The following is a 12,803-nucleotide window of genomic DNA, read 5'->3' as shown; positions in this document are numbered from 1 at the left end:
CCTGACAAACATTATATCAAAAATGTTAATATATTTTTATTTCATTTTTATGGCAGTGTCTTATTACCTAGCCCAGGTAGACCTCGAACTTGTGCACTCCTTTCTCGGCCTCCAATTGCTGGAATTATAGGCGTGGACCACTCTTTAGTGGAGTCCAGAAGTCCTTTTCCCCCCCTAAATACTAGTTTTAACACGTAGTTGTGTTCTTGCTTATATTTCTTGTAGTGCTTTCCAGCTTTACTTGTGCTTCCTCCCCGCCCCCACTAATGAGTACAACTGTAGGCAAGCTATATAACAGCTTCTTCAGTCAATCATCTGCAAACTGAGACATATAGACCTATTGGGTTGCTGGAAGGATTAAATGATGAATTAATTGATAACTGCCACTAAGAATAGGGTCTGGTAGCCCGGCGTGGTGGCGCACGCCTTTAATCCCAGCACTCGGGAGGCACAGGCAGGCGGATTTCTGAGTTCGAGGCCAGCCTGGTCTACAAAGTGAGTTCCAGGACACCCAAGGCTACACAGAGGAACCCTGTCTCGAAAAACCCAAAAAAAAAAAAAAGAATAGGGTCTGGTGCTGCTTAGGGAGTTTTGTTGTAAAAATGCCTTTAAAAAAAATTAATAATCGGGCTGGTGAGATGGCTCAGCGGTTAAGAGCACCCGACTGCTCTTCTGAAGGTCCTGAGTTCAAGTCTCAGCAACCACATGGTGGCTCACAACCATCCGTAAGGAGATCTGACTCCCTCTTCTGAAGTTTGTGAAGTGTCTTCTGAAGTGTCTGAAGACAGCTGAAGTGTACTTAGATATAATAAATAAATAAATCTTTTAAAAAAAATTAATAATCTAAGTTTTCCCACTTTGGGGAGTTGTTTTCCAAGACAGGGTTTCTCTATGTAGCCTGAGCTGTTCTGGAACTCACTCTAGGCCAGACTGGCATCAAACTCAGATCTGCTTCCCTCTACCTGCTAAGTGCTACAATTAAAAGTATCTGATAGCCGGGCGTGGTGGCGCACGCCTTTAATCCCAGCACTTGGGAGGCAGAGGCAGGCGGATTTCTGAGTTCGAGGCCAGCCTGGTCTACAAAGTGAGTTCCAGGACAGCCAAGGCTACTCGGAGAAACCCTGTCTCAAAAAAACAAAACAAAAAAAAGAAAGTGTGTGACACTGCCACCCATCTTTTGGGATTGGGGTTTTTGTTTGGTGTTTGTTTCTTTGTTTTGTTTTTTATTTTTATTCATTTATTTGTCTATCTTTTAAAAAAAATAGACAAGGTTTTTGCACAACTTAGACTAGCCTGGAACTTGCTATAATATTGAATTCCTGATCCTTCTTCCTCCACCTCCTGAGTGCTAGCATTACAAACACAAACAGCACCATAACTGACTGACTTGTCCTTTTATTTCTGTATGCATTTCCAGAAAAGGCTCATTGGAAACACAAAACAATATCTAAAGGAAGTAGCCCCAAAGATCGACTGCCACCATACTCATTCTCCCTTTCTCAGCTTTAATCCCTGTGCCTTTTGCATAAGGAAAGAACACAGTCTTTTCGAAGCTTGATATATCTGAGCATGGACCACCAGCCATAACAGGTCTCTCTTCCCCAGCGCAAGTCTTATATGGAGTGTCAGACACACCGTGAGATAGCTGAGCCAAAGGTGAGACATAGGAAAAGATCAATCTACCAGCGTCTCTAATTTCTTTACCTAACAAGTCCCTGAACTTGTAGACAAGAAAGGATGTACGTAGTAAGACCGCTGGCAGTCAGATTGCTTCTGTTCAAAGTCCATTCACTTCTGGCATTTACTAGCTGCATGATACACTGACTAACCTAACATTCTCTTTTCTTTTTCACCATTTTTAAAATGGAATATTATCAGGATTTACCTAATAGGGTCGCTTTGATGGTTCTTACCTGTGAGATACTAAATGGTGGGTAGACTCACGCTTGGTGTCAGTGACTAACTTTGCAGGCTTTCCTGCCTAACACCCTACCTTGGGTTCTGTGCATGTTCTGACTTTAGGAGCAACTCATACTATTCAACTTTTATGTGCTTAGGCAACGGTTTCATTTGTCTGTGATGTGCTCTTGATTGTTGCTCCTTTCCTTATAAGACAATCTTATTAGTAGCTTGAAAGCTGGCTAGTTTAGAAACTTTGTAATAATCTCTAGCTGCTTATTAATTAATTAACTTAGTCTTAATTATGTAGGAATTGCTTTTTTTTTTTTTTTTACCATTTTCTGGTAGATAATTTTAGTTCTAGATTAGACAGAGAATTAGAGACAATAATTTAGTCACCTTTCTCCAGCCTGTTGAAAGCGAGGCTTCCACTCCCACATCAGATGTTTGTAGAGTTCGGTCTGGTTCTTCCTCCTAGCCCCATGCTCCCAGAAATAAGACTCAGACTCCGACTAGATCATAACGTAAAATAGCCCATTTATTCTAATCTGTATTCTGCTACATGGCTGAGTACCTTTGCTCAAGCACCATGTGTCAGTACTCCTCACAGCTTCCCCAGCTAATCTCCCACACCTAGCTCTATCCCAGAATCCTTTCTGCCTCCCAGGTATTCCTCCTACTATTCTACCCTTTCTTATAGGCCATAGTGAAAGAACCCAGTGGGGAAACCCCGACTCAATTCCTGATTAGGCATGCACCCAAGAATCACGAACAGACGACCATGTTGATGTAAAAGCCTGAGGTAGTTTAATGACGGAGTTCCGGGCCCGACACGTATCTCCCTCAGGAGACAGAGGTGTGGACCACATGGCGGAGCCATAATGGCAGAGCTCCGGGTCAAACCGTATTTCATGCAGGAGACAGTGGATTCAACCCCCAAGGCTTGGAAGCTAGGGGTTTTTATAGAAAAGGGGGTGGGGCTGGGGGAGGAATTGGCGAGGTTTCACATGATTGGTTCATTTAAACATTAGCAGCCTGTTAACATTTAACTTAGGTCAGAAGGGTAGGAGATAGGGAGGCGCCAGGCCAGTCTGGCATGTCATTCTCTTTATCTCTCTTTATCTTTATGTCTAAGCAGCCTCAGGAATGTCTCAAGGACGGGCTCACCCGGGCATGTTCTGGCCTGTTCTGCTATGTTCTCAGCCCTAGGTTTCAAAGCTCACAAACAACTCTTTGGGCTATTTGACATAAATTACATGAATCACAGGTCTCAAGTTTTATTTCCTTTCATTAGGTTTTTAATTGACAGCTGATACATACATACAACAAGATATTCTCTCTACAATTCCCCCCATTTAGTCTAATAAAAGGTTCCTTTTCTTTCTAATATAAATTGAATACAATTATAACAATTATGAAAACTGTAAGGTATGATACATATTTACAATGTCCAGTTTATGTATAGTATTTGGCAGTTAGGGAAATTTTTCTATTATCTATCATATCTTGGTGTATTCAAGTTTTGTACCTAACTCAACTTGTATTACCAACCTAAAAACAGCTTTTTAGACTAACACATCTTCTTAAATTCTAAATAACTCAAGCTTAATTTTCAGACTTTAACTATCAACTTTTCAAGCTCATCAGAGACCTGAGAAGGAATAAATTATACCTGAGTATACAGAAAGTGTAGGTAAGCAGCCTTGAAGACTAAGAATTGACAGACAGTATATATGGCAGTATATATGGCAGCCATATTTATGAAGCAGGAATTATGAAGAACTTGCTTACCTTGTATTGCCAGAGTCCAGCAGTCAACTTCCTGTATCCATTTGTCCTTCCTGGACAGCATGTTTTCTGTAATTGACACATGGTCATTTTCTTTGCCCAGTGGCCAGCTTGCCTCAACTGAAGCACCTCCATATGGAAGTTATTGATGTTCATCATCTTCTTCCAAATTAAATGGGATGCTGCCAGGAGCTGACATGTCTCATAGTCAAAAAGATCTTTAATTAAGAAAACATCTTTAAATGCCATATTCTGTTGACCTCTGAGGTTTTTGAAGACTATTATCTGTAGTATATCTGAATTGTCAAACATTGTGTGTTCTTAGCTATTTATTATCTATTAACTTGTATTTATTAATCATCCCTAATAGTTCCTAACTTGCATTTTTTATTATTCCTAACAGTTTCAGATAGAAGCTTTCAAAAGTACTAGAACTTTATATTACATCTTTAAGAATTACGTAAATACAATATCTCAAATGTTGAAAACATACATACTATATGTATCAAAATTAACCTTAAATTTGTATCAATATACACAATAACCTATATCACTATATCAAAATAACCTTATTTCTGTATCAATATGCAAAGTTCTGTATAAATATAATAAAATACAAACTCAATTTTGCATCAAAATTCAAAGATCTCTACCAATGTTAATATTATAACTATAAAATGTTTTTTGATTTAAGAGTAGATTCAAAGCCAGGCGTGGTGGCGCATGTCTTTAATCCCAGCACTTGGGAGGCAGGCAGATTTCTGAGTTCGAGGCCAGCCTGATCTACAGAGTGAGTTCCAGGATAGCCAGGGCTACACAGAGAAACTCTGTCTCGAAAAACCAAAAAAAAAAAAAAAAAAAAAAAAAAAGAGTAGATTCAATAATCTACCCCTTTTGTCTAATATTCTTTTTTTTTTTTTTTTTTTTTTTTTTTTGGTTTTTCGAGACAGGGTTTCTCTGTGTAGCCCTGGCTGTCCTGGAACTCACTTTATAGACCAGGCTGGCCTCGAACTCAGAAATCCACCTGCCTCTGCCTCCCGAGTGCTGGGATTAAAGGGGTGCACCACCACGCCCGGCTAATATTCTTATAATATTTCTATATCCTCCCCTTTTTTTAACCCCTTTCCCTTACCTAATAAAGAAAGAATAGAGAAAAGGAAAGAGAAAAAGAAATCCCTGAATCTAACCTCCCTACTTTGTTTTCTCCCTGTCCAAGACCATGACTAACATCCAACAGCCATTGAATGACCAAAAATCCTCCAACCTGCCTCTTGGGAATTGGGTAAAGTTTTCTTTTTGGGTCTGAAGAAAAATGGGAAACTGGTTAAGTCTTAAGAAAGCTAGCTGTAGCATTTGTTGTCCAGTCTCTGTGTGCTAAGAAAGTTCAGGCTTAAGTGAAGTCCTGACTGGATTAATCTGTGAAGCTAGACCAAATGAGCAAGCTGTTTTGAAGTTGTCCTGAAAGCAAGTTTTTAGAGAGAACAGCATTGATTTAATGTGAGGTAGGATCAGGCAGGGAGTTGGAACAGTAAGTCAGTAAGTCTGGGCATCTCAGGAGGGAGAATCGTTTTTTTTTATTTTTTTTTAAGATTTATTTATTTATTTATTTATTTATTTATTTATTGTATGTAAGTACACTGTAGCCACCAACTAAAGAGTATACGTGGGTTGATCTGTGACCCCATGTTACATATGTAGCAGAGGATTGCCTTGTCTGGCCTCAGTGGGAGGGGATGTGCTAGGTCCTATTGAGGCTTGATGTCCCAGAGAAGGGAGATGCTGCAGGAGTGAGGCGAAGGGTGGGTGGGTGGCAGAGCACCCTCTAAGAGGTGAAGAGGAGGGATGATGAGGTGGGGGGGCTCATGGAGGGGGGTCTTGGGAGGGGGATAACATTTGAAGTGAGTTCCAGGACAGCCAGGGCTATAGAGAGAAACCCTGTCTTGAAAAACAAAACAAAACAAAACAAAACAAAAAACAAACAAAACAAAACAAAAGACATAAAACCTTTATATTTATAATAACCTTAAAGCACTAGAGCTAGGCAGATATCAACCCTCTTACTTTGTCTATTTCCTTATCAATAATCCTAAAATACCTCTTGCCACATTCTGCCTGGGCCACTCCTACTCCAATAGGCCAGCCCAGATGGCCATGTGCTCAAAATCCATGTAACTCCATGGTGGCTTTCTCGTTCTCTTTAAGAAAATCTTTCCAAGGATTAGACCAGACCAACCTCTCTGATTTTTTTTAGAGGAAATCCAAATAGAGAAATCTTACTCATATTAAATCAACTTATATTGAAAAATCCATGGACAATTTGAGAAATAGATCTAAGATCTCAAAGATATTGCTCACCTTTCAAACCATATTGGTTTGTTGTTGTTTCTTTGTTTTGTTTTTGGGTTGTTTTATTTTGTTTTTGAGCCTGGGTCTCACCCATGCAGGTTAGGTTAGCCTTGAATTCATTGTGTAGAGCATGCTAGCGTTGAACTTGCAATAATCTTTCCTGCTGTCCTCTTATTCCTCCCTTGTAGGAAGGCACTTGGTGCCATTGTGGAGGGGTGGTAGTACTTGCCTGCAATCCTAGCACTTGGGAGGCAAAGGCAGGCAGATCTCTGAATTTAAGGCCAGTCTGGTCTACTGAGTGCGTCCCAACACAGCCAGGACTAAGCCCCGGGGCCTTCTGAAGTTAAGCTGAGTGCATTTTGCATGGCAATAGCATAAGCTGATGGAGAACAAGGAGAGAGTATTAGGTTGGAATGTAGACTGTCCTCACAGGATTGTGTGCTTAAACCACTGGACCCCATATACCAGTGCTGGTGTGGGAGGTCTGAGAAAGTGGGTCTGCCTGGAAGCGGTGAGTCACTAGCATCTGGTCATGAGGTTAGAGCCTAACCTTGCTTCTGGCCTGCTGTCTTCTCTTTCCCCCACCTACGTATGAACAAGTTCCTGTCTCCCATGCTTTCCTCACTGTGACAGAATGTATTCTCTCAAAGATCAAGCCCAAATAAAGCCTTCCTTTCTTGAGTTCTCTCCATGACAAGGAGGGAAGTAACACTATGCTATTGTAAGAATTTTAACTAAGAGAAGATACGCTGATAATTTGAAACTTTCCAAATGGTAGTTCTCTCTGGAAGGCAGATCTGAGTCGTATCACTTGGAGGCAGTTGCAGACATGTCAGTCACAGCCTTACCTGCATCCAAGCCCACGTACTGTGACTGCAGAGGGGGTAGTCAGGTTCTTCCCCTTGACTGTTTGATCTGAGTGAAAGAAGTGATGCTGTGCCAGTTCCAAGCTCCGAAATATTTGCAAACTTCTGCTCTAGAACTCGGAACGTGGCCCAAGCTCTTTAAGGATTAAGCCAAGGAATGGTTGCAGAGCATGACAGATACCTGGCTTTATACCAGCAGTCAAACCTCTTAGCCAAAGCCAAGAGTCACCGAGCTGAACTCAGCACAAATAAAATCAGGAGTTACATAGTTGTGTTTTGATCTGTTAATTTAAAAAAATGTTAATTTTTTTAAATGTGTATGGCTATCTATCTGTGTACCACAGGGATGCAAATGTCCAAGGAGGCCAGAGGAGGGAGTCAGATCCTTTGGAACTAGAGTTACAGATGTTTATGAGCCATCATATGAGTGCTGGGAATTAAACCTGGGTCCTCTGGAAGAGCAACCAGTGCTCTTAAATGCTGAGCCATCTCTCCAGCCCTTTGTTATGTTTTGATAGCAGCAAAAGCTAAATTTATGTAGTTTTTCTCATAATCTATATTGACTTTTAAATTTTTTCCTTCACTTTGGAAAGTACTGTTAAGGATTTATTTTACATTCATTTCCTCCCAAGTCCATCTTTTGAGGATACAAGGATTGAACCTAGCCCTGCCCCAGGACATGTAAGGCAAGTTCTCTACCTCTGGCCACTATCTCCAGGGCATTATAAAATTCTCTTTATTTATTATTTATTTATTTATTTATTTATTTATTTATTTTGGTTTTTCGAGACAGGGTTTCTCTGTATAGCTCTGGCTGTCCTGGAACTCACTTTGTAGACCAGGCTGGCCTCGAACTCAGAAATCCGCCTGCCTCTGCCTCCCGAGTGCTGAGATTAAAGGCGTGCGCCACCACGCCCGGCTGCCCCTCTCTTTATTTATTATTTTTAAAAAGTAAGGAGGACTGGAGAGATGGCTCAGCAGTTAAGAGCACTGACTGCTTTTCCAGAGGTCCTGAGTTCAAATCCCAGCAACCACATGGCGGCTCACAACCATCTGTAATGGGATATAATGCCCTCTTCTGGTGTCTGAAAACAGCTATAGTGTACTCACAGACATAAAATAAATAAATAAATAAATCTTAAAAAAAAAAAAAAGAAAGAAAGAGGGCTGGTGAGATGGCTCAGTGGGTAAGAGCACTCGACTGCTCTTCCGAAGGTCCAGAGTTCAAATCCCAGCAACCACATGGTGGCTCACAACCATCTGTAGTGAGATCTGACTCCCTCTTCTGGAATGTCTGAAGACAGCTACAGTGTACTTACATATAATAAATAAATAAATCTTTAAAAAAAGAAAGAAAGAAAGAGAGAAAGAGATGAAGGAAAGAAAGGCTGGAGAGATGGCTCAGTTGTTAAAGGATAGGCTCACGCCGGACAGTGGTGGCGCATGCCTTTAATCCCAGCATTTGGGAGGCGGAGGCAGGCGGATTTCTGAGTCTGGCCTACAGAGTGAGAGTTCCAGGACAGCTAGGACTGCACAGAGAAACCCTGTCTCGGAAAACCAAAAAAAAAAAAAAAAAAAAAAGGCTAGGCTCACAACCAAAAAATGTAAAAAAGCGTCTTAAATTGTCACATCTGTCCCTACTGTAGCCTTGGCTGTCCTGGAACTCACTTTGTAGACCAGGCTGGCTTCGAAATCAGCCTGCCTCTGCCTCCCAAGTGCTGGATTAAAGGCATGCGCCACCACCGCCCGGCTCTGGCCCTACTCTTAAGACTCCCCCTTTAGCCTCTTGGGCTGTTTTGTGTTGTGTGTAGCTGTATAAATTTGCAGTTTAACAGGTTTTAGCATTTAATACTACAGTACACCAGGAGAAAAGCGTATAGAGTGTGTGGAGAGCTTTGAGGGTCACTTCTAGAAACCTGGCAGGAATTTGAGATTGGGCTAGGATAAGGAAGTAAGCTCTGGCAGGAATTTGACTTTGGGCTGGGAAGTAGCCTCAGATAAGAATGTTTACTCAGATAAGAATGTAGAACTCAGAGGTCACTGCATCACCGGGCTGTGGTGGAGCAAGTCTTTAATCCCAGCACTTGAGAGGCAGAGGCAGGTGGATTTCTGAGTTCGAGGCCAGCTTGATCTACAGAGTGAGTTCCAGGACAGCCAGGGCTACACAGAGCAACCCTGTCTCGAAAAAACAAATAAACAAACAAACAAGAATGCTTACATTTGGGCTAATACAAAACTCAAGGTAAATTCAGCCGAGGGGTGTGGCATTCCTCTTATCTCGGTCACCCACAGTGAGCCTGGAGAAACAGGGATCTCGGGACTTTGTTTATTGCCTTGTTTGTTCCTTAACCTAGAACTGACCTTATTATTTGCATGTACTTAAAATGGATTAAAGGCAGACTGGGAAAAATAAACCTGCTCCAGCCTCAGAACTGGCTGGGGTCATGCTACAGTGTTGTCTAATTTGTCTTTGTAATCCTACTCCCTCCCTGGAGAACCCGTTGACTGACTGAGCTGACTTTTGAGCTCTGCAACTTAACTGTCTAGGACTCACCTGTAAAGTCTAGTGCTGTCTTGAAGCCCTGCACCTCTCTATTCCTCAGAAAAGACCTGTGTTTTGTTTAATGCTGCTGTCCGCATCTAGAAATCCTTATTAATTTTATCTTTGGACTTGCATTTCTGAAGTTCAATGGGACCAGCTTACTGTATTCCGTATACCAGCGTTTGTCATCATGCCCTTCATGCCTGTGGGAAGAGAGCACATGCTCTCAGTTCAAAATGACACTGACTATGTAGGGACAACTGAAACCTCTGCCTTCGAAGTCTTATCTACTTTTGAGAAGTCCATGTTTATCATTTGTATGGTTTCAAAAGTTCCATGACTAAGCTGGTGGCATTCACCTACGTTCTCAACAAGGAGGCTGAAGCAGAAGTGTTTGGGGCAAGTTCAGGCTACATATCCTTAAAACAAAGAAAAGGAAAAAAAGGTGTAAGAGAATGTTCCTTGGAGCCAACGAGATGGTTCAGTGAGCTAAGGCACTTTCCCAAAAGTCTGTAATCTAAGTGCAGTCCCCAAGACCTATTATGGTAGGAGACAGCCAGTTCCCACAAGTTGTCACTTGACCTCCACACGGGCATGCATACACTGGTCCACAACATAAATGTAATTTTTTTTTTTTTTTTTTTTTTTTTTTGGTTTTTCGAGACAGGGTTTCTCTGTATAGCTCTGGCTGTCCTGGCACTCACTTTGTAGACCAGGCTGGCCTCGAACTCAGAAATCCGCCTGCCTCTGCCTCCCGAGTGCTGGGATTAAAGGCGTGTGCCACCATGCCCGGCTATAAATGTAATTTTTAAAGATTTATTTATTTATTTATTATATGTAAATACACTGTAGCTGTCTTCAGACACTCCAGAAGAGGAAGTCAGATCTCATTATGAATGGTTGTGAGCCATCATGTAGTTGCTGGGAATTGAACTCAGAGGATCTTTGGAAGAGCAGTCAGAGCGGGGCGTGGTGGCGCATGCCTTTAATCCCAGCACTCGGGAGGCAGAGGCAGGCGGATTTCTGAGTTCGAGGCCAGCCTGGTCTACAAAGTGAGTGCCAGGACAGCCAGGGCTACACAGAGAAACCCTGTCTCGAAAAACAAAAAAACAAACAAACAAAAAAAAGCAGTCAGTGCTCTTTGCCTCTGAGCCATCTCTCCAGCCCCTACCTCACCCCCTTTTAAAGATTTATTTATAAGTGTAATTATTAAAAAGGTACCTTCACTATTGAAGGTGTAATTCAGCAAACGGCTCCCTGTTGTGTAAGAAATGTAGAACTCAGAGGTCACTGCATCACCTGGCTATGTGTGTGCATGCATGAGAAAACTGAATTTAGAATGCTGTGACTGCCAGGCAAACACTTAACTAGTGAATGGTACTCCCTAGCTAGGAAGAGGGAGTTTAGATTAAGTTATGCTCTAGGTAGGCCCATGTTGTGCAATGGTACCCTTGATTAAGTGTCTGCAAGCAAACAAACTTCCACATCTTCTTGTCCCTAGTTTTAACATTGAAGTTTTTAGGAAACTTTCTTTTTGTTGTTGTTTTTTCGAGCCAGGGTTTCTTTGTATAGCCCTGGCTGACCTGGAACTCACTTTGTAGACCAGGCTGGCCTCGAACTCAGAAATCCGCCTGCCTCTGCCTCCCGAGTGCTGGAATTAAAGGCGTGTGCCACCACGCCCGGCTTTTAGGAAACTTTCTAGGCGACCATCTACTAGCATCACAAAAGACTTTAGCCAGAATATGACAATCATTCATACTCTAGCTTCAAAAGACAAACTGAAGGCTGTTTCCATGAATTCCAGTAGAGGGCAGGTTGTCAGACGAATATGGCAAACTCATTGACCATCTTGCCTGCCCTCAAGTAGTGGTTTATTTTTAACACAGGATCTTGTGATGTATTTCAGCTGTTCTCAAACTCATGGTCCTCCTTCTTCAACTTGCCAGTTTAAATAGGGTGGCTGGTTGTTTTGCATCTGAAAATCCCAGGTTACTCAAGGCTTGGGGACCTAATGTTTCAGCTCTCAGTATAGAGCTTGCTTCATTGTCTACAAGACCTTGGTTGTGAACTATTTGGTTAACCTACATCTTCAGCAAACTCCTTCCCATTTAGTGTTTCTGAATGTAAAGAGGTTATCAAAAATGGAAGCCCAAGCATGGTGTCTTGTCTTTAATCCTTGTGCATGGGAGGCACAGGCAGGATCTGTGAGGCCAGATTGGACATATAAGTCTATATAAAACACTGTATCATGTCACTTAAAATTTAAAACCATAAGGATCTTTTTTTTTTCTTCTTTGGTTTTTCGAGGCAGGGTTTCTCTGTATAGCCCCGACTGTCCTGGAACTCACTCTGTAGACCAGGCTGGCCTCAAACTCAGAAATCCGCCTGCCTCTGCCTTATTTTCTTTCCACCTTATTCCCTTAAGGTAGTCTCTTCCTGAATCTGCAGCTAGGCTGGCAGGCAGCAATCCCAGACTCTGGTTTCTGCCAAGGAAAGCACTGGGGTTAAAGGCGAGCATTTTACATGGTGCTGAGCTCTAAACGTATTTCTGAAGGCTTGCACAGCGAGCAGCTTTACATGCTGAGCCATTTCTACAGCCTGGTCCTAACATTTACAATGCATCCATCACCCAAGTCCAAAATATACTCCTAACTCTATGAGACCTATTTGTCTTTTAGAAAAGGTGACACTACTTAGCCATTTCATTCTACAACCTCCTCCTCTGTTCCACTGAGGACATACATCTCCACTTCGGTAACTTTGGCCTAGTTAAAAAAAAAAAAAAAAAAAAAAAAGCTCTAATGCTACCAAATTCTTTAAAAACCTGTACTGTGTATGCAGGTACACACAAATTGAGGTCAGAGAACAGCTTTCAGGAGTCTACTCTTGCCTTCCACTGTACTCAAGTCACCAGGCTTGACCACTGAACCATTTCAGGAGCCCCTCTCCCAAGTCTAATGAGTCCATAATATCTAATTTCAGTAATGTGGAGCTTAAAATTAATTTTTGTATATTGGTGCTTTGCATGGCTTTCCATGCCTGGTGCTTTTAGAGGCCAAAAGAGTTCATTGTGTCCACTGAGACTGGAGTTACACACAGTGGTTAGAATAAGAATGGCCACCATCTGAAAGGATTGGGAGGTGTGGCCTTGCTGGAGGAAGTGTGTCATGGGGGTGGGCTTTGATGCTGCTCTTTTACAAGAATTGCCTTGGTCACATCCCTTCCCAGAACATGACCAAGAACAGTAACTAAGACAGCATCCAACGCTGCATGGTGGCAGAGCCACGGTTTAAGTTTAGTTTAGGTATACAATTTACACTTAAAGACTTCATAGTAAATAGCTTTCTAGAGTTAAAGTAAAC

Source organism: Mus caroli, unplaced genomic scaffold (genome assembly GCF_978045245.1).
Source record: "Mus caroli unplaced genomic scaffold, Mus_caroli_1 scaffold_8, whole genome shotgun sequence".
Classification (NCBI taxonomy): Eukaryota; Metazoa; Chordata; class Mammalia; order Rodentia; family Muridae; genus Mus; species Mus caroli.
This window is presented reverse-complemented; position numbering follows the sequence as displayed.